This window comes from Silurus aristotelis, assembly GCF_946808225.1.
Source record: "Silurus aristotelis genome assembly, chromosome: 13".
Lineage (NCBI taxonomy): Eukaryota > Metazoa > Chordata > Actinopteri > Siluriformes > Siluridae > Silurus > Silurus aristotelis.
In genome coordinates, this window is record NC_139586.1 from 6296435 (window position 1) to 6321177 (window position 24743).

At 40.4% G+C, this 24743-nt stretch overlaps 1 pseudogene across 1 annotated transcript; it reads right to left on the reverse strand.

The window, feature by feature from the left end:
* Positions 1 to 345: 345 nt before the first annotated feature.
* LOC310735508 (histone H2B pseudogene) lies at positions 346 to 24507 on the reverse strand (annotated as a pseudogene). The gene is made up of 7 exons: positions 23788 to 24507; positions 22618 to 22668; positions 5071 to 5632; positions 4356 to 4661; positions 1641 to 2052; positions 1256 to 1546; positions 346 to 550 (listed from the first exon to the last, which is right to left on the reverse strand). The product of its transcript is annotated as a histone H2B pseudogene (transcript).
* Between the last annotated feature and the right edge of the window lie 236 nt (positions 24508 to 24743).

The window sequence follows — 24743 nt, forward strand, 5'->3', positions numbered from 1 at the left end:
GCTAACTGTCTTTTACGTCAGGGCCCTAGCAGCACAACATAATTCGAATCAGAGCCATAGTAGCACAACATAGGTAGCATTAGAGCTATAGTAGCAGAACAATGTTGTGCTACTATGACTCTAAATCAAATTATTTTGGCCAAATATAACTCCAATTCAAATGATGTTGTGCTACTATAGCTCTATTTCAAATTACTGTTGTGCCGCTCTGGCCCTAATGGCAATTATGTTGTGCCACCATGGTCCAAATTTGAATTGTATTGTTCTACAAAAGTGCACATGTATATTAGGGTGTGCTGCTAGGGCCCGAATGGGAAACACTGTTGTGCTGCTATGGTTCTAAATCAAAAGATGATGTGCTACTATGGCCCTAATTTAAATTATGTTGTGCCGCTAGGGCCCTGATGTGAAACACAGTTAGCATTAGAGCTGTAGTAGCAGAACAGTGTTTCACATCAGGGCCCTAGCAGCACAAAATAATTTGAATTAGAGTCATAGTAGCACAAAATTGCTCTGCTATGATAGATCTAATGCTAACTATGTTGTGCTACTATTGCTCTAATGCTAATTATGATGTGAAACAGTATTCTGCTGCTATGGTTTCAATTCAAATGATGAAGTACTACTATGGCTTTAAATTAAATTATGTTGTGCTACTATGGCCCAAGTGGGAAACACTGTTCCTCTACTGTGCACCAATTCAAATTCTGCTGTGCTGTCCTGGCCCTGATGTAAAACACTGTTGTTTTACCTTAGCTCTAACTCTAATTATGCAATGCTGCTCTAATTCTAATTCAAATTGTGGTGTGTTGCTAGGGCCCTCATGTGAAACACTGTACTGCTACTATAGCTCTAATGCTCAATGTGTTTCACATCAGGGCCCGAGCAGCACAGCATAACTTGAAGTAGAGTCATAGTAGCACAACATTGTTCTGCTACTATAGCTCTAATGCTAATTATGTAGTGCTGCTATTACTATAATTCAAATTATGTTGGCCAACTATGACTCCAATTTAAATGATGTGGTGCTACTATGGCTCTAATTCAAATTATGGTGTGCTGATTATGGCCCTGATGTGAAACACTGTGCTGCTGCTGCTATGGTTTCACTTCAAATGATGAAGTACTGCTATGGCTCTAAATTCAATTATGTTGTGCTACTATGGCCTTGATGTGAAACACTGTTGTGCTACCGTAGCAGTAATGCTAATTATGTAATGCCAATATGACTCCAATACAAATCATGTGGGCCAACTATGGCTCTGATTCGAATCATGTTGTGCTGCTAGGGCCCTCATGTGAAACACTGTACTGCTACTATAGCTCTAATGCTAACTGTGATTCACATCAGGGCCCTAGCAGCACAACATGATTCGAATCAGAGCCATAGTAGCACAACATAGGTAGCATTAGAGCTATAGTAGCAGAACAATGTTGTGCTACTATGACTTTAATTCAAATTATGTTGTGCTATGTTGTGCTGCCAGGGCCCTGATGTGAAACACTGTGCTGCTACTATAGCTCTAATGCTAATTATGTTGTGCTCCTATGACTTTAATCCAAATGATGCTCTGCTACTATGGATCTAATTCAAATTACGTTGTGCTGCTAGGGCCTGATGTGAAACACTGTTCTGCTACAATAGATCTAATGCTAATAATGTTGGGCAACCATCTCTCCAATTTAAATTTTGTTGTGCTGCTATGGCCCTAGTGGGAAACACTGTTCCGCTACTGTGGCCCAAATTCAAATAATGCTGTGCTGTCCTGGCCCTGATGGAAAACACTGTTGTGCTACCGTAGCATTAATGCTAATTATGTAATGCCAATATGACTCCAATACAAATCATGTGGGCCAACTATGACTCTAATTCAAATTATGGTGTGCTGCTAGGGCCCTCATGTGAAACACTGTACTGCTACTATAGCTCTAATGCTAACTGTGTTTCCCATCAGGGCCCCAGCAGCCCAACACGATTCGAATTAGAGCCATAGTAGCACAACATAGGTAGCATTAGAGCTATAGTAGCAGAACAATGTTGTGCTACTATGACTTAATTCAAAATAGCTGGTGCTGCCAGGGCCCTGATGTGAAACACTGTGCTGCTATAATAGCTCTAATGCTAATTATGTTGTGCTGCTAGGGCCCTGATGTGAAACACTGTGCTGCTATAATAGCTCTAATGCTAATTATGTTGCGGTGCTATGACTATAATCCGATTTATGTTGGCCAACTATGGCTCTAAGTCGAATGATGCTCTGCTACTATGACTCTAATTCAAATTATGTTGTGCTGCTAGGGGCCTGATGTGAAACACAGTTAGCATTACAGCTATAGTAGCGGAACAGTATTTCACATCAGGGCCCTAGCAGCACAACCTAATTTGAATTAGAGCCTTAGTAGCACAACATTGCTCTGCTACGATAGCTCTAATGCTAATTATGTTGTGCTACTATGGCTCTAATTCAAATAAGGTTGTGCTGCTAGGGCCCTGATGTGAAACACTGTTGTGCTGCTATGGTTTCAATTCAAATGATGAAGTACTACTATGGCTCTAAATTACATTATTTTGTGCCACTATGACCTTGATGTGAAACACTGTTTTGCTACTATAGCTGTAATGCTATATATGCAGTGCTGCCATGACTCTAATTCAAATTATGTTGGCCAACTATGACTCTAATTAAAATTACGTTGTGCTGCTAGGGCCCTCATGTTTAACACTGTACTGCTACTATAGCTCTAATGCTCACTGTGATTCACCTCAGGGCCCTAGCAGCACAACATGATTTGAATTAGAGCCATAGTAGCACAACATAGGTAGCATTAGAGCTATAGCAGCAGAACAATGTTGTGCTACTATGACTTTAATTCAAATTATGTTGTGCTATGTTGTGCTGCCAGGGCCTTGATGTGAAACACTGTGCTGCTACTATAGCTCTAATGCTCTCTTGTGTTGTGCTCCCATGACTCTAATCCAAATGATCTTGGCCAACTATGGCCCTAAGTCAAATGATGCTCTGCTACTATGGCTCTAATTCAAATTATGTTGTGCTGCTAGGGCCCTGATGTAAAACACTGTGGTGCTACTATAGATCTAATGCTAATTATGCTGAGATACTATCTCTCCAATTTAAATTTTGTTGTGCTGCTATGGCCCTAGTGGGAAACACTGTTCCGCTACCGTGGCCTAAATTCAAATTATGCTATGCTGTGCTGTCCTGGTCCTTATGTGAAACACTGTACTACTACTATAGCTCTAAGGCTAACTGTGTTTCACATCAGGGCCCTAGCAGCACAACATGATTCGAATTAAAGCCATAGTAGCACAACAATGTTGTGCTACTATGACTTAATTTAAATTAGGTTGTGCTGCCAGGGCCCTGATGTGAAACACTGTGCTGCTACTATAGCTCTAATGCTAATTATGTTGTGCTGCTAGGGCCCTGATGTGAAACGCTGTGCTGCTACTGTAGCTCTAATGCTCCCGGTGTTTTACGTCAGGGCCCTAGCAGCACAACATAATTCGAATCAGAGCCATAGTAGCACAACATAGGTAGCATTAGAGCTATAGTAGCAGAACAATGTTGTGCTACTATGGCTCTAATTCAAATTACTGTTGTGCCACCATGGTCCAAATTTAAATTATGTTATTCAAAAGTGCACATGTATATTAGGTTGTGCTGCTATGGTTCTAATTTAAATTATATTGTGCTGTTCTGCAGCTATAGCTCTAATGCTAATTATGCAGTGCTGCTATGACTATAAATCAAATTATGTTGGCCAACTATGACTCCAATTTAAATGATGCAGTGCTACTATGGCTCTTATTTAAATTATGTTGTGCCACTATGGCCTTGATGTGAAACACTCGACTGCTACTATAGCTCTAATGCTAACTGTGTTTCACATCAGGGCCCTAGCAGCACAACATAATTTGAATTAAAGTCATAGTAGCATAACATTGTTCTGCTACTATAGCTCAAATGCTACCTATTTTATGCTACTATGACTAATTTAAATTATGTTGTGCTGCTATGACGATAATCCGATTTATGTTGGCCAACTATGGCTCTAATTCAAATGATGCTCTTCTACTATGGCTCTAATTCAAATTATGTTGTGCTGCTAGGGCCCTGATGTGAAACACTGTGGTGCTACTATAGATCTAATGCTAATTATGCTGGAATACTATCTCTCCAATTTAAATTTAGTTGTGCTGCTATGACCCTAGTGAGAAACACTGTGCTGCTACTGTGGCCCAAATTCAAATTATGCTGTGCTGTCCTGGCCCTGATGGAAAACACTGTTGTGCTACCATAGCTTTAATGCTAATTATGCAATGCTGCTCTAACTCTAATTTAAATTATGGTGTGCTGCTAGGGCCCTGATGTGAAACACTGTAGTGCTACTATAGCTTTAATGCTAACTGTGTTTCACATCAGGGCCCTAGCAGCACAACATAACTTGAGTTAGAGTCATAGTAGCACAACATTGTTCTGCTACTATAGCTCTAATGCTAATTATGTAGTGCTGCTATGACTAAAATTCAAATTATGTTGGCCAACTAAGACTCCAATTTAAATGATGTGGTGCTACTATGGCTCTAATTCAAATTATGGTGTGCTGTTAGGGCCCTGATGTGAAACACTGTGCTGCTACTATAGCTCTAATGCTCACTGTGTTTCACATCAGGGCCCTAGCAGCACAGCATAACTTGAAGTAGAGTCATAGTAGCACAACATTGTTCTGCTACTATAGCTTTAATGCTAATAATGTAGTGCTGCTATGACTCTAATTCAAATTATGGTGTGCTGATTATGGCCCTGATGTGAAACACTGTGCTGCTGCTATGGTTTCACTTCAAATGATGAAGTACTGCTATGGCTCTAAATTCAATTATGTTGTGCTACTATGGCCTTGATGTGAAACACTGTTGTGCTACCGTAGCAGTAATGCTAATTATGTAATGCCAATATGACTCCAATACAAATCATGTGGGCCAACTATGGCTCTGATTCGAATCATGTTGTGCTGCTAGGGCCCTCATGTGAAACACTGTAATGCTACTATAGCTCTAATGCTAACTGTCTTTTACGTCAGGGCCCTAGCAGCACAACATAATTCGAATCAGAGCCATAGTAGCACAACATAGGTAGCATTAGAGCTATAGTAGCAGAACAATGTTGTGCTACTATGACTCTAAATCAAATTATTTTGGCCAAATATAACTCCAATTCAAATGATGTTGTGCTACTATAGCTCTATTTCAAATTACTGTTGTGCCGCTCTGGCCCTAATGGCAATTATGTTGTGCCACCATGGTCCAAATTTGAATTGTATTGTTCTACAAAAGTGCACATGTATATTAGGGTGTGCTGCTAGGGCCCGAATGGGAAACACTGTTGTGCTGCTATGGTTCTAAATCAAAAGATGATGTGCTACTATGGCCCTAATTTAAATTATGTTGTGCCGCTAGGGCCCTGATGTGAAACACAGTTAGCATTAGAGCTGTAGTAGCAGAACAGTGTTTCACATCAGGGCCCTAGCAGCACAAAATAATTTGAATTAGAGTCATAGTAGCACAAAATTGCTCTGCTATGATAGATCTAATGCTAACTATGTTGTGCTACTATTGCTCTAATGCTAATTATGATGTGAAACAGTATTCTGCTGTTTTGGTTTCAATTCAAATGATGAAGTACTACTATGGCTTTAAATTAAATTATGTTGTGCTACTATGGCCCAAGTGGGAAACACTGTTCCTCTACTGTGGCCCAATTCAAATTCTGCTGTGCTGTCCTGGCCCTGATGTAAAACACTGTTGTTTTACCGTAGCTCTAACTCTAATTATGCAATGCTGCTCTAATTCTAATTCAAATTGTGGTGTGTTGCTAGGGCCCTCATGTGAAACACTGTACTGCTACTATAGCTCTAATGCTCACTGTGTTTCACATCAGGGCCCGAGCAGCACAGCATAACTTGAAGTAGAGTCATAGTAGCACAACATTGTTCTGCTACTATAGCTCTAATGCTAATTATGTAGTGCTGCTATTACTATAATTCAAATTATGTTGGCCAACTATGACTCCAATTTAAATGATGTGGTGCTACTATGGCTCTAATTCAAATTATGGTGTGCTGATTATGGCCCTGATGTGAAACACTGTGCTGCTGCTGCTATGGTTTCACTTCAAATGATGAAGTACTGCTATGGCTCTAAATTCAATTATGTTGTGCTACTATGGCCTTGATGTAAAACACTGTTGTGCTACCGTAGCAGTAATGCTAATTATGTAATGCCAATATGACTCCAATACAAATCATGTGGGCCAACTATGGCTCTGATTCGAATCATGTTGTGCTGCTAGGGCCCTCATGTGAAACACTGTACTGCTACTATAGCTCTAATGCTAACTGTGATTCACATCAGGGCCCTAGCAGCACAACATGATTCGAATCAGAGCCATAGTAGCACAACATAGGTAGCATTAGAGCTATAGTAGCAGAACAATGTTGTGCTACTATGACTTTAATTCAAATTATGTTGTGCTATGTTGTGCTGCCAGGGCCCTGATGTGAAACACTGTGCTGCTACTATAGCTCTAATGCTAATTATGTTGTGCTCCTATGACTTTAATCCAAATGATGCTCTGCTACTATGGATCTAATTCAAATTACGTTGTGCTGCTAGGGCCTGATGTGAAACACTGTTCTGCTACAATAGATCTAATGCTAATAATGTTGGGCAACCATCTCTCCAATTTAAATTTTGTTGTGCTGCTATGGCCCTAGTGGGAAACACTGTTCCGGTACTGTGGCCCAAATTCAAATAATGCTGTGCTGTCCTGGCCCTGATGGAAAACACTGTTGTGCTACCGTAGCATTAATGCTAATTATGTAATGCCAATATGACTCCAATTCAAATTATGGTGTGCTGCTAGGGCCCTCATGTGAAACACTGTACTGCTACTATAGCTCTAATGCTAACTGTGTTTCCCATCAGGGCCCCAGCAGCCCAACACGATTCGAATTAGAGCCATAGTAGCACAACATAGGTAGCATTAGAGCTATAGTAGCAGAACAATGTTGTGCTACTATGACTTAATTCAAAATAGCTGGTGCTGCCAGGGCCCTGATGTGAAACACTGTGCTGCTATAATAGCTCTAATGCTAATTATGTTGCGGTGCTATGACTATAATCCGATTTATGTTGGCCAACTATGGCTCTAAGTCGAATGATGCTCTGCTACTATGACTCTAATTCAAATTATGTTGTGCTGCTAGGGGCCTGATGTGAAACACAGTTAGCATTACAGCTATAGTAGCGGAACAGTATTTCACATCAGGGCCCTAGCAGCACAACCTAATTTGAATTAGAGCCTTAGTAGCACAACATTGCTCTGCTACGATAGCTCTAATGCTAATTATGTTGTGCTACTATGGCTCTAATTCAAATAAGGTTGTGCTGCTAGGGCCCTGATGTGAAACACTGTTGTGCTGCTATGGTTTCAATTCAAATGATGAAGTACTACTATGGCTCTAAATTACATTATGTAATGTAATTTCCACTATGACCTTGATGTGAAACACTGTTTTGCTACTATAGCTGTAATGCTATATATGCAGTGCTGCCATGACTCTAATTTAAATTATGTTGGCCAACTATGACTCTAATTAAAATTACGTTGTGCTGCTAGGGCCCTCATGTTTAACACTGTACTGCTACTATAGCTCTAATGCTCACTGTGATTCACCTCAGGGCCCTAGCAGCACAACATGATTTGAATTAGAGCCATAGTAGCACAACATAGGTAGCATTAGAGCTATAGCAGCAGAACAATGTTGTGCTACTATGACTTTAATTCAAATTATGTTGTGCTATGTTGTGCTGCCAGGGCCTTGATGTGAAACACTGTGCTGCTACTATAGCTCTAATGCTCTCTTGTGTTGTGCTCCCATGACTCTAATCCAAATGATCTTGGCCAACTATGGCCCTAAGTCAAATGATGCTCTGCTACTATGGCTCTAATTCAAATTATGTTGTGCTGCTAGGGCCCTGATGTAAAACACTGTGGTGCTACTATAGATCTAATGCTAATTATGCTGAGATACTATCTCTCCAATTTAAATTTTGTTGTGCTGCTATGGCCCTAGTGGGAAACACTGTTCCGCTACCGTGGCCTAAATTCAAATTATGCTATGCTGTGCTGTCCTGGTCCTTATGTGAAACACTGTACTACTACTATAGCTCTAAGGCTAACTGTGTTTCACATCAGGGCCCTAGCAGCACAACATGATTCGAATTAGAGTCATAGTAGCACAAAATTGCTCTGCTATGATAGATCTAATGCTAACTATGTTGTGCTACTATTGCTCTAATGCTAATTATGATGTGAAACAGTATTCTGCTGTTTTGGTTTCAATTCAAATGATGAAGTACTACTATGGCTTTAAATTAAATTATGTTGTGCTACTATGGCCCAAGTGGGAAACACTGTTCCTCTACTGTGGCCCAATTCAAATTCTGCTGTGCTGTCCTGGCCCTGATGTAAAACACTGTTGTTTTACCGTAGCTCTAACTCTAATTATGCAATGCTGCTCTAATTCTAATTCAAATTGTGGTGTGTTGCTAGGGCCCTCATGTGAAACACTGTACTGCTACTATAGCTCTAATGCTCACTGTGTTTCACATCAGGGCCCGAGCAGCACAGCATAACTTGAAGTAGAGTCATAGTAGCACAACATTGTTCTGCTACTATAGCTCTAATGCTAATTATGTAGTGCTGCTATTACTATAATTCAAATTATGTTGGCCAACTATGACTCCAATTTAAATGATGTGGTGCTACTATGGCTCTAATTCAAATTATGGTGTGCTGATTATGGCCCTGATGTGAAACACTGTGCTGCTGCTGCTATGGTTTCACTTCAAATGATGAAGTACTGCTATGGCTCTAAATTCAATTATGTTGTGCTACTATGGCCTTGATGTAAAACACTGTTGTGCTACCGTAGCAGTAATGCTAATTATGTAATGCCAATATGACTCCAATACAAATCATGTGGGCCAACTATGGCTCTGATTCGAATCATGTTGTGCTGCTAGGGCCCTCATGTGAAACACTGTACTGCTACTATAGCTCTAATGCTAACTGTGATTCACATCAGGGCCCTAGCAGCACAACATTATTCGAATCAGAGCCATAGTAGCACAACATAGGTAGCATTAGAGCTATAGTAGCAGAACAATGTTGTGCTACTATGACTTTAATTCAAATTATGTTGTGCTATGTTGTGCTGCCAGGGCCCTGATGTGAAACACTGTGCTGCTACTATAGCTCTAATGCTAATTATGTTGTGCTCCTATGACTTTAATCCAAATGATGCTCTGCTACTATGGATCTAATTCAAATTACGTTGTGCTGCTAGGGCCTGATGTGAAACACTGTTCTGCTACAATAGATCTAATGCTAATAATGTTGGGCAACCATCTCTCCAATTTAAATTTTGTTGTGCTGCTATGGCCCTAGTGGGAAACACTGTTCCGGTACTGTGGCCCAAATTCAAATAATGCTGTGCTGTCCTGGCCCTGATGGAAAACACTGTTGTGCTACCGTAGCATTAATGCTAATTATGTAATGCCAATATGACTCCAATTCAAATTATGGTGTGCTGCTAGGGCCCTCATGTGAAACACTGTACTGCTACTATAGCTCTAATGCTAACTGTGTTTCCCATCAGGGCCCCAGCAGCCCAACACGATTCGAATTAGAGCCATAGTAGCACAACATAGGTAGCATTAGAGCTATAGTAGCAGAACAATGTTGTGCTACTATGACTTAATTCAAAATAGCTGGTGCTGCCAGGGCCCTGATGTGAAACACTGTGCTGCTATAATAGCTCTAATGCTAATTATGTTGCGGTGCTATGACTATAATCCGATTTATGTTGGCCAACTATGGCTCTAAGTCGAATGATGCTCTGCTACTATGACTCTAATTCAAATTATGTTGTGCTGCTAGGGGCCTGATGTGAAACACAGTTAGCATTACAGCTATAGTAGCGGAACAGTATTTCACATCAGGGCCCTAGCAGCACAACCTAATTTGAATTAGAGCCTTAGTAGCACAACATTGCTCTGCTACGATAGCTCTAATGCTAATTATGTTGTGCTACTATGGCTCTAATTCAAATAAGGTTGTGCTGCTAGGGCCCTGATGTGAAACACTGTTGTGCTGCTATGGTTTCAATTCAAATGATGAAGTACTACTATGGCTCTAAATTACATTATGTAATGTAATTTCCACTATGACCTTGATGTGAAACACTGTTTTGCTACTATAGCTGTAATGCTATATATGCAGTGCTGCCATGACTCTAATTTAAATTATGTTGGCCAACTATGACTCTAATTAAAATTACGTTGTGCTGCTAGGGCCCTCATGTTTAACACTGTACTGCTACTATAGCTCTAATGCTCACTGTGATTCACCTCAGGGCCCTAGCAGCACAACATGATTTGAATTAGAGCCATAGTAGCACAACATAGGTAGCATTAGAGCTATAGCAGCAGAACAATGTTGTGCTACTATGACTTTAATTCAAATTATGTTGTGCTATGTTGTGCTGCCAGGGCCTTGATGTGAAACACTGTGCTGCTACTATAGCTCTAATGCTCTCTTGTGTTGTGCTCCCATGACTCTAATCCAAATGATCTTGGCCAACTATGGCCCTAAGTCAAATGATGCTCTGCTACTATGGCTCTAATTCAAATTATGTTGTGCTGCTAGGGCCCTGATGTAAAACACTGTGGTGCTACTATAGATCTAATGCTAATTATGCTGAGATACTATCTCTCCAATTTAAATTTTGTTGTGCTGCTATGGCCCTAGTGGGAAACACTGTTCCGCTACCGTGGCCTAAATTCAAATTATGCTATGCTGTGCTGTCCTGGTCCTTATGTGAAACACTGTACTACTACTATAGCTCTAAGGCTAACTGTGTTTCACATCAGGGCCCTAGCAGCACAACATGATTCGAATTAGAGTCATAGTAGCACAAAATTGCTCTGCTATGATAGATCTAATGCTAACTATGTTGTGCTACTATTGCTCTAATGCTAATTATGATGTGAAACAGTATTCTGCTGTTTTGGTTTCAATTCAAATGATGAAGTACTACTATGGCTTTAAATTAAATTATGTTGTGCTACTATGGCCCAAGTGGGAAACACTGTTCCTCTACTGTGGCCCAATTCAAATTCTGCTGTGCTGTCCTGGCCCTGATGTAAAACACTGTTGTTTTACCGTAGCTCTAACTCTAATTATGCAATGCTGCTCTAATTCTAATTCAAATTGTGGTGTGTTGCTAGGGCCCTCATGTGAAACACTGTACTGCTACTATAGCTCTAATGCTCACTGTGTTTCACATCAGGGCCCGAGCAGCACAGCATAACTTGAAGTAGAGTCATAGTAGCACAACATTGTTCTGCTACTATAGCTCTAATGCTAATTATGTAGTGCTGCTATTACTATAATTCAAATTATGTTGGCCAACTATGACTCCAATTTAAATGATGTGGTGCTACTATGGCTCTAATTCAAATTATGGTGTGCTGATTATGGCCCTGATGTGAAACACTGTGCTGCTGCTGCTATGGTTTCACTTCAAATGATGAAGTACTGCTATGGCTCTAAATTCAATTATGTTGTGCTACTATGGCCTTGATGTAAAACACTGTTGTGCTACCGTAGCAGTAATGCTAATTATGTAATGCCAATATGACTCCAATACAAATCATGTGGGCCAACTATGGCTCTGATTCGAATCATGTTGTGCTGCTAGGGCCCTCATGTGAAACACTGTACTGCTACTATAGCTCTAATGCTAACTGTGATTCACATCAGGGCCCTAGCAGCACAACATGATTCGAATCAGAGCCATAGTAGCACAACATAGGTAGCATTAGAGCTATAGTAGCAGAACAATGTTGTGCTACTATGACTTTAATTCAAATTATGTTGTGCTATGTTGTGCTGCCAGGGCCCTGATGTGAAACACTGTGCTGCTACTATAGCTCTAATGCTAATTATGTTGTGCTCCTATGACTTTAATCCAAATGATGCTCTGCTACTATGGATCTAATTCAAATTACGTTGTGCTGCTAGGGCCTGATGTGAAACACTGTTCTGCTACAATAGATCTAATGCTAATAATGTTGGGCAACCATCTCTCCAATTTAAATTTTGTTGTGCTGCTATGGCCCTAGTGGGAAACACTGTTCCGGTACTGTGGCCCAAATTCAAATAATGCTGTGCTGTCCTGGCCCTGATGGAAAACACTGTTGTGCTACCGTAGCATTAATGCTAATTATGTAATGCCAATATGACTCCAATTCAAATTATGGTGTGCTGCTAGGGCCCTCATGTGAAACACTGTACTGCTACTATAGCTCTAATGCTAACTGTGTTTCCCATCAGGGCCCCAGCAGCCCAACACGATTCGAATTAGAGCCATAGTAGCACAACATAGGTAGCATTAGAGCTATAGTAGCAGAACAATGTTGTGCTACTATGACTTAATTCAAAATAGCTGGTGCTGCCAGGGCCCTGATGTGAAACACTGTGCTGCTATAATAGCTCTAATGCTAATTATGTTGCGGTGCTATGACTATAATCCGATTTATGTTGGCCAACTATGGCTCTAAGTCGAATGATGCTCTGCTACTATGACTCTAATTCAAATTATGTTGTGCTGCTAGGGGCCTGATGTGAAACACAGTTAGCATTACAGCTATAGTAGCGGAACAGTATTTCACATCAGGGCCCTAGCAGCACAACCTAATTTGAATTAGAGCCTTAGTAGCACAACATTGCTCTGCTACGATAGCTCTAATGCTAATTATGTTGTGCTACTATGGCTCTAATTCAAATAAGGTTGTGCTGCTAGGGCCCTGATGTGAAACACTGTTGTGCTGCTATGGTTTCAATTCAAATGATGAAGTACTACTATGGCTCTAAATTACATTATGTAATGTAATTTCCACTATGACCTTGATGTGAAACACTGTTTTGCTACTATAGCTGTAATGCTATATATGCAGTGCTGCCATGACTCTAATTTAAATTATGTTGGCCAACTATGACTCTAATTAAAATTACGTTGTGCTGCTAGGGCCCTCATGTTTAACACTGTACTGCTACTATAGCTCTAATGCTCACTGTGATTCACCTCAGGGCCCTAGCAGCACAACATGATTTGAATTAGAGCCATAGTAGCACAACATAGGTAGCATTAGAGCTATAGCAGCAGAACAATGTTGTGCTACTATGACTTTAATTCAAATTATGTTGTGCTATGTTGTGCTGCCAGGGCCTTGATGTGAAACACTGTGCTGCTACTATAGCTCTAATGCTCTCTTGTGTTGTGCTCCCATGACTCTAATCCAAATGATCTTGGCCAACTATGGCCCTAAGTCAAATGATGCTCTGCTACTATGGCTCTAATTCAAATTATGTTGTGCTGCTAGGGCCCTGATGTAAAACACTGTGCTGCTATAATAGCTCTAATGCTAATTATGTTGCGGTGCTATGACTATAATCCGATTTATGTTGGCCAACTATGGCTCTAAGTCGAATGATGCTCTGCTACTATGACTCTAATTCAAATTATGTTGTGCTGCTAGGGGCCTGATGTGAAACACAGTTAGCATTACAGCTATAGTAGCGGAACAGTATTTCACATCAGGGCCCTAGCAGCACAACCTAATTTGAATTAGAGCCTTAGTAGCACAACATTGCTCTGCTACGATAGCTCTAATGCTAATTATGTTGTGCTACTATGGCTCTAATTCAAATAAGGTTGTGCTGCTAGGGCCCTGATGTGAAACACTGTTGTGCTGCTATGGTTTCAATTCAAATGATGAAGTACTACTATGGCTCTAAATTACATTATGTAATGTAATTTCCACTATGACCTTGATGTGAAACACTGTTTTGCTACTATAGCTGTAATGCTATATATGCAGTGCTGCCATGACTCTAATTTAAATTATGTTGGCCAACTATGACTCTAATTAAAATTACGTTGTGCTGCTAGGGCCCTCATGTTTAACACTGTACTGCTACTATAGCTCTAATGCTCACTGTGATTCACCTCAGGGCCCTAGCAGCACAACATGATTTGAATTAGAGCCATAGTAGCACAACATAGGTAGCATTAGAGCTATAGCAGCAGAACAATGTTGTGCTACTATGACTTTAATTCAAATTATGTTGTGCTATGTTGTGCTGCCAGGGCCTTGATGTGAAACACTGTGCTGCTACTATAGCTCTAATGCTAATTGTGTTGTGCTCCCATGACTCTAATCCAAATGATCTTGGCCAACTATGGCCCTAAGTCAAATGATGCTCTGCTACTATGGCTCTAATTCAAATTATGTTGTGCTGCTAGGGCCCTGATGTAAAACACTGTGGTGCTACTATAGATCTAATGCTAATTATGCTGAGATACTATCTCTCCAATTTAAATTTTGTTGTGCTGCTGTGGCCCTAGTGGGAAACACTGTTCCGCTACTGTGGCCTAAATTCAAATTATGCTATGCTGTGCTGTCCTGGTCCTTATGTGAAACACTGTACTACTACTATAGCTCTAATGCTAACTGTGTTTCACATCAGGGCCCTAGCAGCACAACATGATTCGAATTAAAGCCATAGTAGCACAACATAGGTAGCATTAGAGCTATAGTAGCAGAACAATGTTGTGCTACTATGACTTAATTTAAATTAGGTTGTGCTGCCAGGGCCCTGATGTGAAACACTGTGCTGCTACTATAGCTCTAATGCTAATTATGTTGTGCTGCTAGGGCCCTGATGTGAAACGCTGTGCTGCTACTGTAGCTCTAATGCTCCCGGTGTTTTACGTCAGGGCCCTAGCAGCACAACATAATTCGAATCAGAGCCATAGTAGCACAACATAGGTAGCATTAGAGCTATAGTAGCAGAACAATGTTGTGCTACTATGGCTCTAATTCAAATTACTGTTGTGCCACCATGGTCCAAATTTAAATTATGTTATTCAAAAGTGCACATGTATATTAGGTTGTGCTGCTATGGTTCTAATTTAAATTATATTGTGCTGTTCTGCAGCTATAGCACTAATGCTAATTATGCAGTGCTGCTATGACTATAAATCAAATTATGTTGGCCAACTATGACTCCAATTTAAATGATGCAGTGCTACTATGGCTCTTATTTAAATTATGTTGTGCCACTATGGCCTTGATGTGAAACACTCGACTGCTACTATAGCTCTAATGCTAACTGTGTTTCACATCAGGGCCCTAGCAGCACAACATAATTTGAATTAAAGTCATAGTAGCATAACATTGTTCTGCTACTATAGCTCAAATGCTACCTATTTTATGCTACTATGACTAATTTAAATTATGTTGTGCTGCTATGACGATAATCCGATTTATGTTGGCCAACTATGGCTCTAATTCAAATGATGCTCTTCTACTATGGCTCTAATTCAAATTATGTTGTGCTGCTAGGGCCCTGATGTGAAACACTGTGGTGCTACTATAGATCTAATGCTAATTATGCTGGAATACTATCTCTCCAATTTAAATTTAGTTGTGCTGCTATGACCCTAGTGAGAAACACTGTGCTGCTACTGTGGCCCAAATTCAAATTATGCTGTGCTGTCCTGGCCCTGATGTAAAACACTGTTGTGCTACCATAGCTTTAATGCTAATTATGCAATGCTGCTCTAACTCTAATTTAAATTATGGTGTGCTGCTAGGGCCCTCATGTGAAACACTGTAGTGCTACTGTAGCTTTAATGCTAACTGTGTTTCACATCAGGGCCCTAGCAGCACAACATAACTTGAGTTAGAGTCATAGTAGCACAACATTGTTCTGCTACTATAGCTCTAATGCTAATTATGTAGTGCTGCTATGACTAAAATTCAAATTATGTTGGCCAACTAAGACTCCAATTTAAATGATGTGGTGCTACTATGGCTCTAATTCAAATTATGGTGTGCTGTTAGGGCCCTGATGTGAAACACTGTGCTGCTACTATAGCTCTAATGCTCACTGTGTTTCACATCAGGGCCCTAGCAGCACAGCATAACTTGAAGTAGAGTCATAGTAGCACAACATTGTTCTGCTACTATAGCTTTAATGCTAATAATGTAGTGCTGCTATGACTCTAATTCAAATTATGGTGTGCTGATTATGGCCCTGATGTGAAACACTGTGCTGCTGCTATGGTTTCACTTCAAATGATGAAGTACTGCTATGGCTCTAAATTCAATTATGTTGTGCTACTATGGCCTTGATGTGAAACACTGTTGTGCTACCGTAGCAGTAATGCTAATTATGTAATGCCAATATGACTCCAATACAAATCATGTGGGCCAACTATGGCTCTGATTCGAATCATGTTGTGCTGCTAGGGCCCTCATGTGAAACACTGTACTGCTACTATAGCTCTAATGCTCACTGTGATTCACCTCAGGGCCCTAGCAGCACAACATGATTTGAATTAGAGCCATAGTAGCACAACATAGGTAGCATTAGAGCTATAGCAGCAGAACAATGTTGTGCTACTATGACTTTAATTCAAATTATGTTGTGCTATGTTGTGCTGCCAGGGCCTTGATGTGAAACACTGTGCTGCTACTATAGCTCTAATGCTAATTGTGTTGTGCTCCCATGACTCTAATCCAAATGATCTTGGCCAACTATGGCCCTAAGTCAAATGATGCTCTGCTACTATGGCTCTAATTCAAATTATGTTGTGCTGCTAGGGCCCTGATGTAAAACACTGTGGTGCTACTATAGATCTAAGGCTAATTATGCTGAGATACTATCTCTCCAATTTAAATTTTGTTGTGCTGCTGTGGCCCTAGTGGGAAACACTGTTCCGCTACTGTGGCCTAAATTCAAATTATGCTATGCTGTGCTGTCCTGGTCCTTATGTGAAACACTGTACTACTACTATAGCTCTAATGCTAACTGTGTTTCACATCAGGGCCCTAGCAGCACAACATGATTCGAATTAAAGCCATAGTAGCACAACATAGGTAGCATTAGAGCTATAGTAGCAGAACAATGTTGTGCTACTATGACTTAATTTAAATTAGGTTGTGCTGCCAGGGCCCTGATGTGAAACACTGTGCTGCTACTATAGCTCTAATGCTAATATTATGTTGTGCTGCTAGGGCCCTGATGTGAAACGCTGTGCTGCTACTGTAGCTCTAATGCTCCCGGTGTTTTACGTCAGGGCCCTAGCAGCACAACATAATTCGAATCAGAGCCATAGTAGCACAACATAGGTAGCATTAGAGCTATAGTAGCAGAACAATGTTGTGCTACTATGGCTCTAATTCAAATTACTGTTGTGCCACCATGGTCCAAATTTAAATTATGTTATTCAAAAGTGCACATGTATATTAGGTTGTGCTGCTATGGTTCTAATTTAAATTATATTGTGCTGTTCTGCAGCTATAGCTCTAATGCTAATTATGCAGTGCTGCTATGACTATAAATCAAATTATGTTGGCCAACTATGACTCCAATTTAAATGATGCAGTGCTACTATGGCTCTTATTTAAATTATGTTGTGCTGTGTTGTGCTGCCAGGGCCTTGATGTGAAACACTCGACTGCTACTATAGCTCTAATGCTAACTGTGTTTCACATCAGGGCCCTAGCAGCACAACATAATTTGAATTAAAGTCATAGTAGCATAACATTGTTCTGCTACTATAGCTCAAATGCTACCTATTTTATGCTACTATGACTAATTTAAATTATGTTGTGCTGCTATGACGATAATCCGATTTATGTTGGCCAACTATGGCTCTAATTCAAATGATGCTCTTCTACTATGGCTCTAATTCAAATTATGTTGTGCTGCTAGGGCCCTGATGTGAAACGCTGTGGTGCTACTATAGATCTAATGCTAATTATGCTGGAATACTATCTCTCCAATTTAAATTTAGTTGTGCTGCTATGACCCTAGTGAGAAACACTGTGCTGCTACTGTGGCCCAAATTCAAATTATGCTGTGCTGTCCTGGCCCTGATGTAAAACACTGTTGTGCTACCATAGCTTTAATGCTAATTATGCAATGCTGCTCTAACTCTAATTTAAATTATGGTGTGCTGCTAGGGCCCTCATGTGAAACACTGTAGTGCTACTGTAGCTTTAATGCTAACTGTGTTTCACATCAGGGCCCTAGCAGCACAACATAACTTGAGTTAGAGTCATAGTAGCACAACATTGTTCTGCTACTATAGCTCTAATGCTAATTATGTAGTGCTGCTATGACTAAAATTCAAATTATGTTGGCCAACTAAGACTCCAATTTAAATGATGTGGTGCTACTATGGCTCTAATTCAAATTATGGTGTGCTGTTAGGGCCCTGATGTGAAACACTGTGCTGCTACTATAGCTCTAATGCTCACTGTGTTTCACATCAGGGCCCTAGCAGCACAGCATAACTTGAAGTAGAGTCATAGTAGCACAACATTGTTCTGCTACTATAGCTTTAATGCTAATAATGTAGTGCTGCTATGACTCTAATTCAAATTATGGTGTGCTGATTATGGCCCTGATGTGAAACACTGTGCTGCTGCTATGGTTTCACTTCAAATGATGAAGTACTGCTATGGCTCTAAATTCAATTATGTTGTGCTACTATGGCCTTGATGTGAAACACTGTTGTGCTACCGTAGCAGTAATGCTAATTATGTAATGCCAATATGACTCCAATACAAATCATGTGGGCCAACTATGGCTCTGATTCGAATCATGTTGTGCTGCTAGGGCCCTCATGTGAAACACTGTACTGCTACTATAGCTCTAATGCTCACTGTGATTCACCTCAGGGCCCTAGCAGCACAACATGATTTGAATTAGAGCCATAGTAGCACAACATAGGTAGCATTAGAGCTATAGCAGCAGAACAATGTTGTGCTACTATGACTTTAATTCAAATTATGTTGTGCTATGTTGTGCTGCCAGGGCCTTGATGTGAAACACTGTGCTGCTACTATAGCTCTAATGCTAATTGTGTTGTGCTCCCATGACTCTAATCCAAATGATCTTGGCCAACTATGGCCCTAAGTCAAATGATGCTCTGCTACTATGGCTCTAATTCAAATTATGTTGTGCTGCTAGGGCCCTGATGTAAAACACTGTGGTGCTACTATAGATCTAATGCTAATTATGCTGAGATACTATCTCTCCAATTTAAATTTTGTTGTGCTGCTGTGGCCCTAGTGGGAAACACTGTTCCGCTACTGTGGCCTAAATTCAAATTATGCTATGCTGTGCTGTCCTGGTCCTTATGTGAAACACTGTACTACTACTATAGCTCTAATGCTAACTGTGTTTCACATCAGGGCCCTAGCAGCACAACATGATTCGAATTAAAGCCATAGTAGCACAACATAGGTAGCATTAGAGCTATAGTAGCAGAACAATGTTGTGCTACTATGACTTAATTTAAATTAGGTTGTGCTGCCAGGGCCCTGATGTGAAACACTGTGCTGCTACTATAGCTCTAATGCTAATTATGTTGTGCTGCTAGGGCCCTGATGTGAAACGCTGTGCTGCTACTGTAGCTCTAATGCTCCCGGTGTTTTACGTCAGGGCCCTAGCAGCACAACATAATTCGAATCAGAGCCATAGTAGCACAACATAGGTAGCATTAGAGCTATAGTAGCAGAACAATGTTGTGCTACTATGGCTCTAATTCAAATTACTGTTGTGCCACCATGGTCCAAATTTAAATTATGTTATTCAAAAGTGCACATGTATATTAGGTTGTGCTGCTATGGTTCTAATTTAAATTATATTGTGCTGTTCTGCAGCTATAGCTCTAATGCTAATTATGCAGTGCTGCTATGACTATAAATCAAATTATGTTGGCCAACTATGACTCCAATTTAAATGATGCAGTGCTACTATGGCTCTTATTTAAATTATGTTGTGCCACTATGGCCTTGATGTGAAACACTCGACTGCTACTATAGCTCTAATGCTAACTGTGTTTCACATCAGGGCCCTAGCAGCACAACATAATTTGAATTAAAGTCATAGTAGCATAACATTGTTCTGCTACTATAGCTCAAATGCTACCTATTTTATGCTACTATGACTAATTTAAATTATGTTGTGCTGCTATGACGATAATCCGATTTATGTTGGCCAACTATGGCTCTAATTCAAATGATGCTCTTCTACTATGGCTCTAATTCAAATTATGTTGTGCTGCTAGGGCCCTGATGTGAAACACTGTGGTGCTACTATAGATCTAATGCTAATTATGCTGGAATACTATCTCTCCAATTTAAATTTAGTTGTGCTGCTATGACCCTAGTGAGAAACACTGTGCTGCTACTGTGGCCCAAATTCAAATTATGCTGTGCTGTCCTGGCCCTGATGTAAAACACTGTTGTGCTACCATAGCTTTAATGCTAATTATGCAATGCTGCTCTAACTCTAATTTAAATTATGGTGTGCTGCTAGGGCCCTCATGTGAAACACTGTAGTGCTACTGTAGCTTTAATGCTAACTGTGTTTCACATCAGGGCCCTAGCAGCACAACATAACTTGAGTTAGAGTCATAGTAGCACAACATTGTTCTGCTACTATAGCTCTAATGCTAATTATGTAGTGCTGCTATGACTAAAATTCAAATTATGTTGGCCAACTAAGACTCCAATTTAAATGATGTGGTGCTACTATGGCTCTAATTCAAATTATGGTGTGCTGTTAGGGCCCTGATGTGAAACACTGTGCTGCTACTATAGCTCTAATGCTCACTGTGTTTCACATCAGGGCCCTAGCAGCACAGCATAACTTGAAGTAGAGTCATAGTAGCACAACATTGTTCTGCTACTATAGCTTTAATGCTAATAATGTAGTGCTGCTATGACTCTAATTCAAATTATGGTGTGCTGATTATGGCCCTGATGTGAAACACTGTGCTGCTGCTATGGTTTCACTTCAAATGATGAAGTACTGCTATGGCTCTAAATTCAATTATGTTGTGCTACTATGGCCTTGATGTGAAACACTGTTGTGCTACCGTAGCAGTAATGCTAATTATGTAATGCCAATATGACTCCAATACAAATCATGTGGGCCAACTATGGCTCTGATTCGAATCATGTTGTGCTGCTAGGGCCCTCATGTGAAACACTGTACTGCTACTATAGCTCTAATGCTCACTGTGATTCACCTCAGGGCCCTAGCAGCACAACATGATTTGAATTAGAGCCATAGTAGCACAACATAGGTAGCATTAGAGCTATAGCAGCAGAACAATGTTGTGCTACTATGACTTTAATTCAAATTATGTTGTGCTGCCAGGGCCTTGATGTGAAACACTGTGCTGCTACTATAGCTCTAATGCTAATTGTGTTGTGCTCCCATGACTCTAATCCAAATGATCTTGGCCAACTATGGCCCTAAGTCAAATGATGCTCTGCTACTATGGCTCTAATTCAAATTATGTTGTGCTGCTAGGGCCCTGATGTAAAACACTGTGGTGCTACTATAGATCTAATGCTAATTATGCTGAGATACTATCTCTCCAATTTAAATTTTGTTGTGCTGCTGTGGCCCTAGTGGGAAACACTGTTCCGCTACTGTGGCCTAAATTCAAATTATGCTATGCTGTGCTGTCCTGGTCCTTATGTGAAACACTGTACTACTACTATAGCTCTAATGCTAACTGTGTTTCACATCAGGGCCCTAGCAGCACAACATGATTCGAATTAAAGCCATAGTAGCACAACATAGGTAGCATTAGAGCTATAGTAGCAGAACAATGTTGTGCTACTATGACTTAATTTAAATTAGGTTGTGCTGCCAGGGCCCTGATGTGAAACACTGTGCTGCTACTATAGCTCTAATGCTAATTATGTTGTGCTGCTAGGGCCCTGATGTGAAACGCTGTGCTGCTACTGTAGCTCTAATGCTCCCGGTGTTTTACGTCAGGGCCCTAGCAGCACAACATAATTCGAATCAGAGCCATAGTAGCACAACATAGGTAGCATTAGAGCTATAGTAGCAGAACAATGTTGTGCTACTATGGCTCTAATTCAAATTACTGTTGTGCCACCATGGTCCAATTTTAAATTGTTATTCAAAAGTGCACATGTATATTAGGTTGTGCTGCTATGGTTCTAATTTAAATTATATTGTGCTGTTCTGCAGCTATAGGTCTAATGCTAATTATGCAGTGCTGCTATGACTATAAATCAAATTATGTTGGCCAACTATGACTCCAATTTAAATGATGCAGTGCTACTATGGCTCTTATTTAAATTATGTTGTGCCACTATGGCCTTGATGTGAAACACTCGACTGCTACTATAGCTCTAATGCTAACTGTGTTTCACATCAGGGCCCTAGCAGCACAACATAATTTGAATTAAAGTCATAGTAGCATAACATTGTTCTGCTACTATAGCTCAAATGCTACCTATTTTATTCTACTATGACTAATTCAAATTATGTTGTGCTGCTATGACGATAATCCGATTTATGTTGGCCAACTATGGCTCTAATTCAAATGATGCTCTGCTACTATGGCTCTAATTCAAATTATGTTGTGCTGCTAGGGCCCTGATGTGAAACACTGTGGTGCTACTATAGATCTAATGCTAATTATGCTGGAATACTATCTCTCCAATTTAAATTTAGTTGTGCTGCTATGGCCCTAGTGAGAAACACTGTTCTGCTACTGTGGCCCAAATTCAAATTATGCTGTGCTGTCCTGGCCCTGATGTAAAACACTGTTGTGCTACCATAGCTTTAATGCTAATTATGCAATGCTGCTCTAACTCTAATTTAAATTATGGTGTGCTGCTAGGGCCCTCCATTGAAACACTGTAGTGCTACTGTAGCTTTAATGCTAACTGTGTTTCACATCAGGGCCCTAGCAGCACAACATAACTTGAGTTAGAGTCATAGTAGCACAACATTGTTCTGCTACTATAGCTCTAATTGTAATTATGTAGTGCTGCTATGACTAAAATTCAAATTATGTTGGCCAACTAAGACTCCAATTTAAATGATGTGGTGCTACTATGGCTCTAATTCAAATTATGGTGTGCTGTTAGGGCCCTGATGTGAAACACTGTGCTGCTACTATAGCTCTAATGCTCACTGTGTTTCACATCAGGGCCCTATCAGCACACCATAATTTGAATTAGAGCCATAGTAGCACCACATCATTTAAATTGGAGTCTTAGTTGGCCAACATAATTTGAATTTTAGTCATAGCAGCACTACATAATTACAATTAGAGCTATAGTAGCAGAACAATGTTGTGCTACTATGACTCTAACTCAAATTATTTTGGCCAAATATAACTCCAATTCAAATTACTGTTGTGCCACCATGGTCCAAATTTAAATTATGTTGTTATACAAAAGTGCACATGTATATTAGGTTGTGCTGCTAGGGCCCAAATGGGAAACACTGTTGTGCTGCTATGGTTCTAATTTAAATTTTATTGTGCTGTTCTGCAACTATAGCTCTAATGCTAATTATGCAGTGCTGCTATGACTATAAATCACTATAAATCAAATTATGTTGGCCAACTATGACTCCAATTTAAATGATGCAGTGCTACTATGGCTCTTATTTAAATTATGTTCTGCTACAATAGCTCTAATGCTTCATATGCTGTGTTGCTACGGCCCAAATTCAAATTGTGCTCTACTAATGTACCTCTAATGCTATGTTTGTTTACTTACCTCGTTATACAAAAGGTCATAGTGAGCGGGCGGCGAGAATTGCTGCCCGCGCAAAAAAGACCGCTCTTTGTATGAAAAAATGGGTGGCTCTTAAAAGAGCCGTTGGTTTTTATCTTAAAGACGGCGTAACACGCTTTACTTTGAGCTGGTGTACTTGGTGACGGCCTTTGTGCCCTCGGACACGGCATGCTTTGCAAGTTCACCGGGAAGCAACAGGCGCACGGCTGTCTGGATTTCCCTAGAAGTGATGGTGGACCGCTTGTTGTAGTGAGCGAGACGAGAAGACTCACCGGCGATGCGCTCGAAAATGTCGTTTACGAAGGAATTCATGATGCCCATAGCCTTAGAAGAGATGCCGGTATCAGGGTGCACCTGCTTCAGGACCTTGTACACGTAGATAGCGTAGCTCTCCTTCCTTGACTTTCTGCGCTTCTTGCCACCTTTGCCGGCCGTCTTTGTGACAGCCTTCTTGGAGCCCTTTTTGGGCGCGGTCTTGGCTGGATCAGTAGGCATAATGCTGCTTCTCGAGGAAACTGCGAGAGAATGAAAAAGGGCCGCCTCGCCGCCTCTCTATTTACAGACCTGCATTGTAATTACGTACAAGGGAAAGGAGTCGTATTATTGGTCACAAATTCAAACCTCATCATACAAGGCTCCGCCCTCGTCCCATCCTCTCCCGTTCCCTCTACCCCGCCCCTGAGCTACGCTTTGTTCCCATGCCCGCCGTTTTGTGCGCGCACACGCACATATACATATACATATATATATATATATATATATATACACACACACACAAACAAATGTGAAGTATGTATATAAACTTTGAGACAAAACTGTAGTGCTGGTGCAAGGTTTTACCTTATTAGAATATATCTACAATTATTTCAAATTCTATTAGTCACATACACTTGAAAAAAGTTATTTCATCCCCTTCTTCGCGCCACACACACAC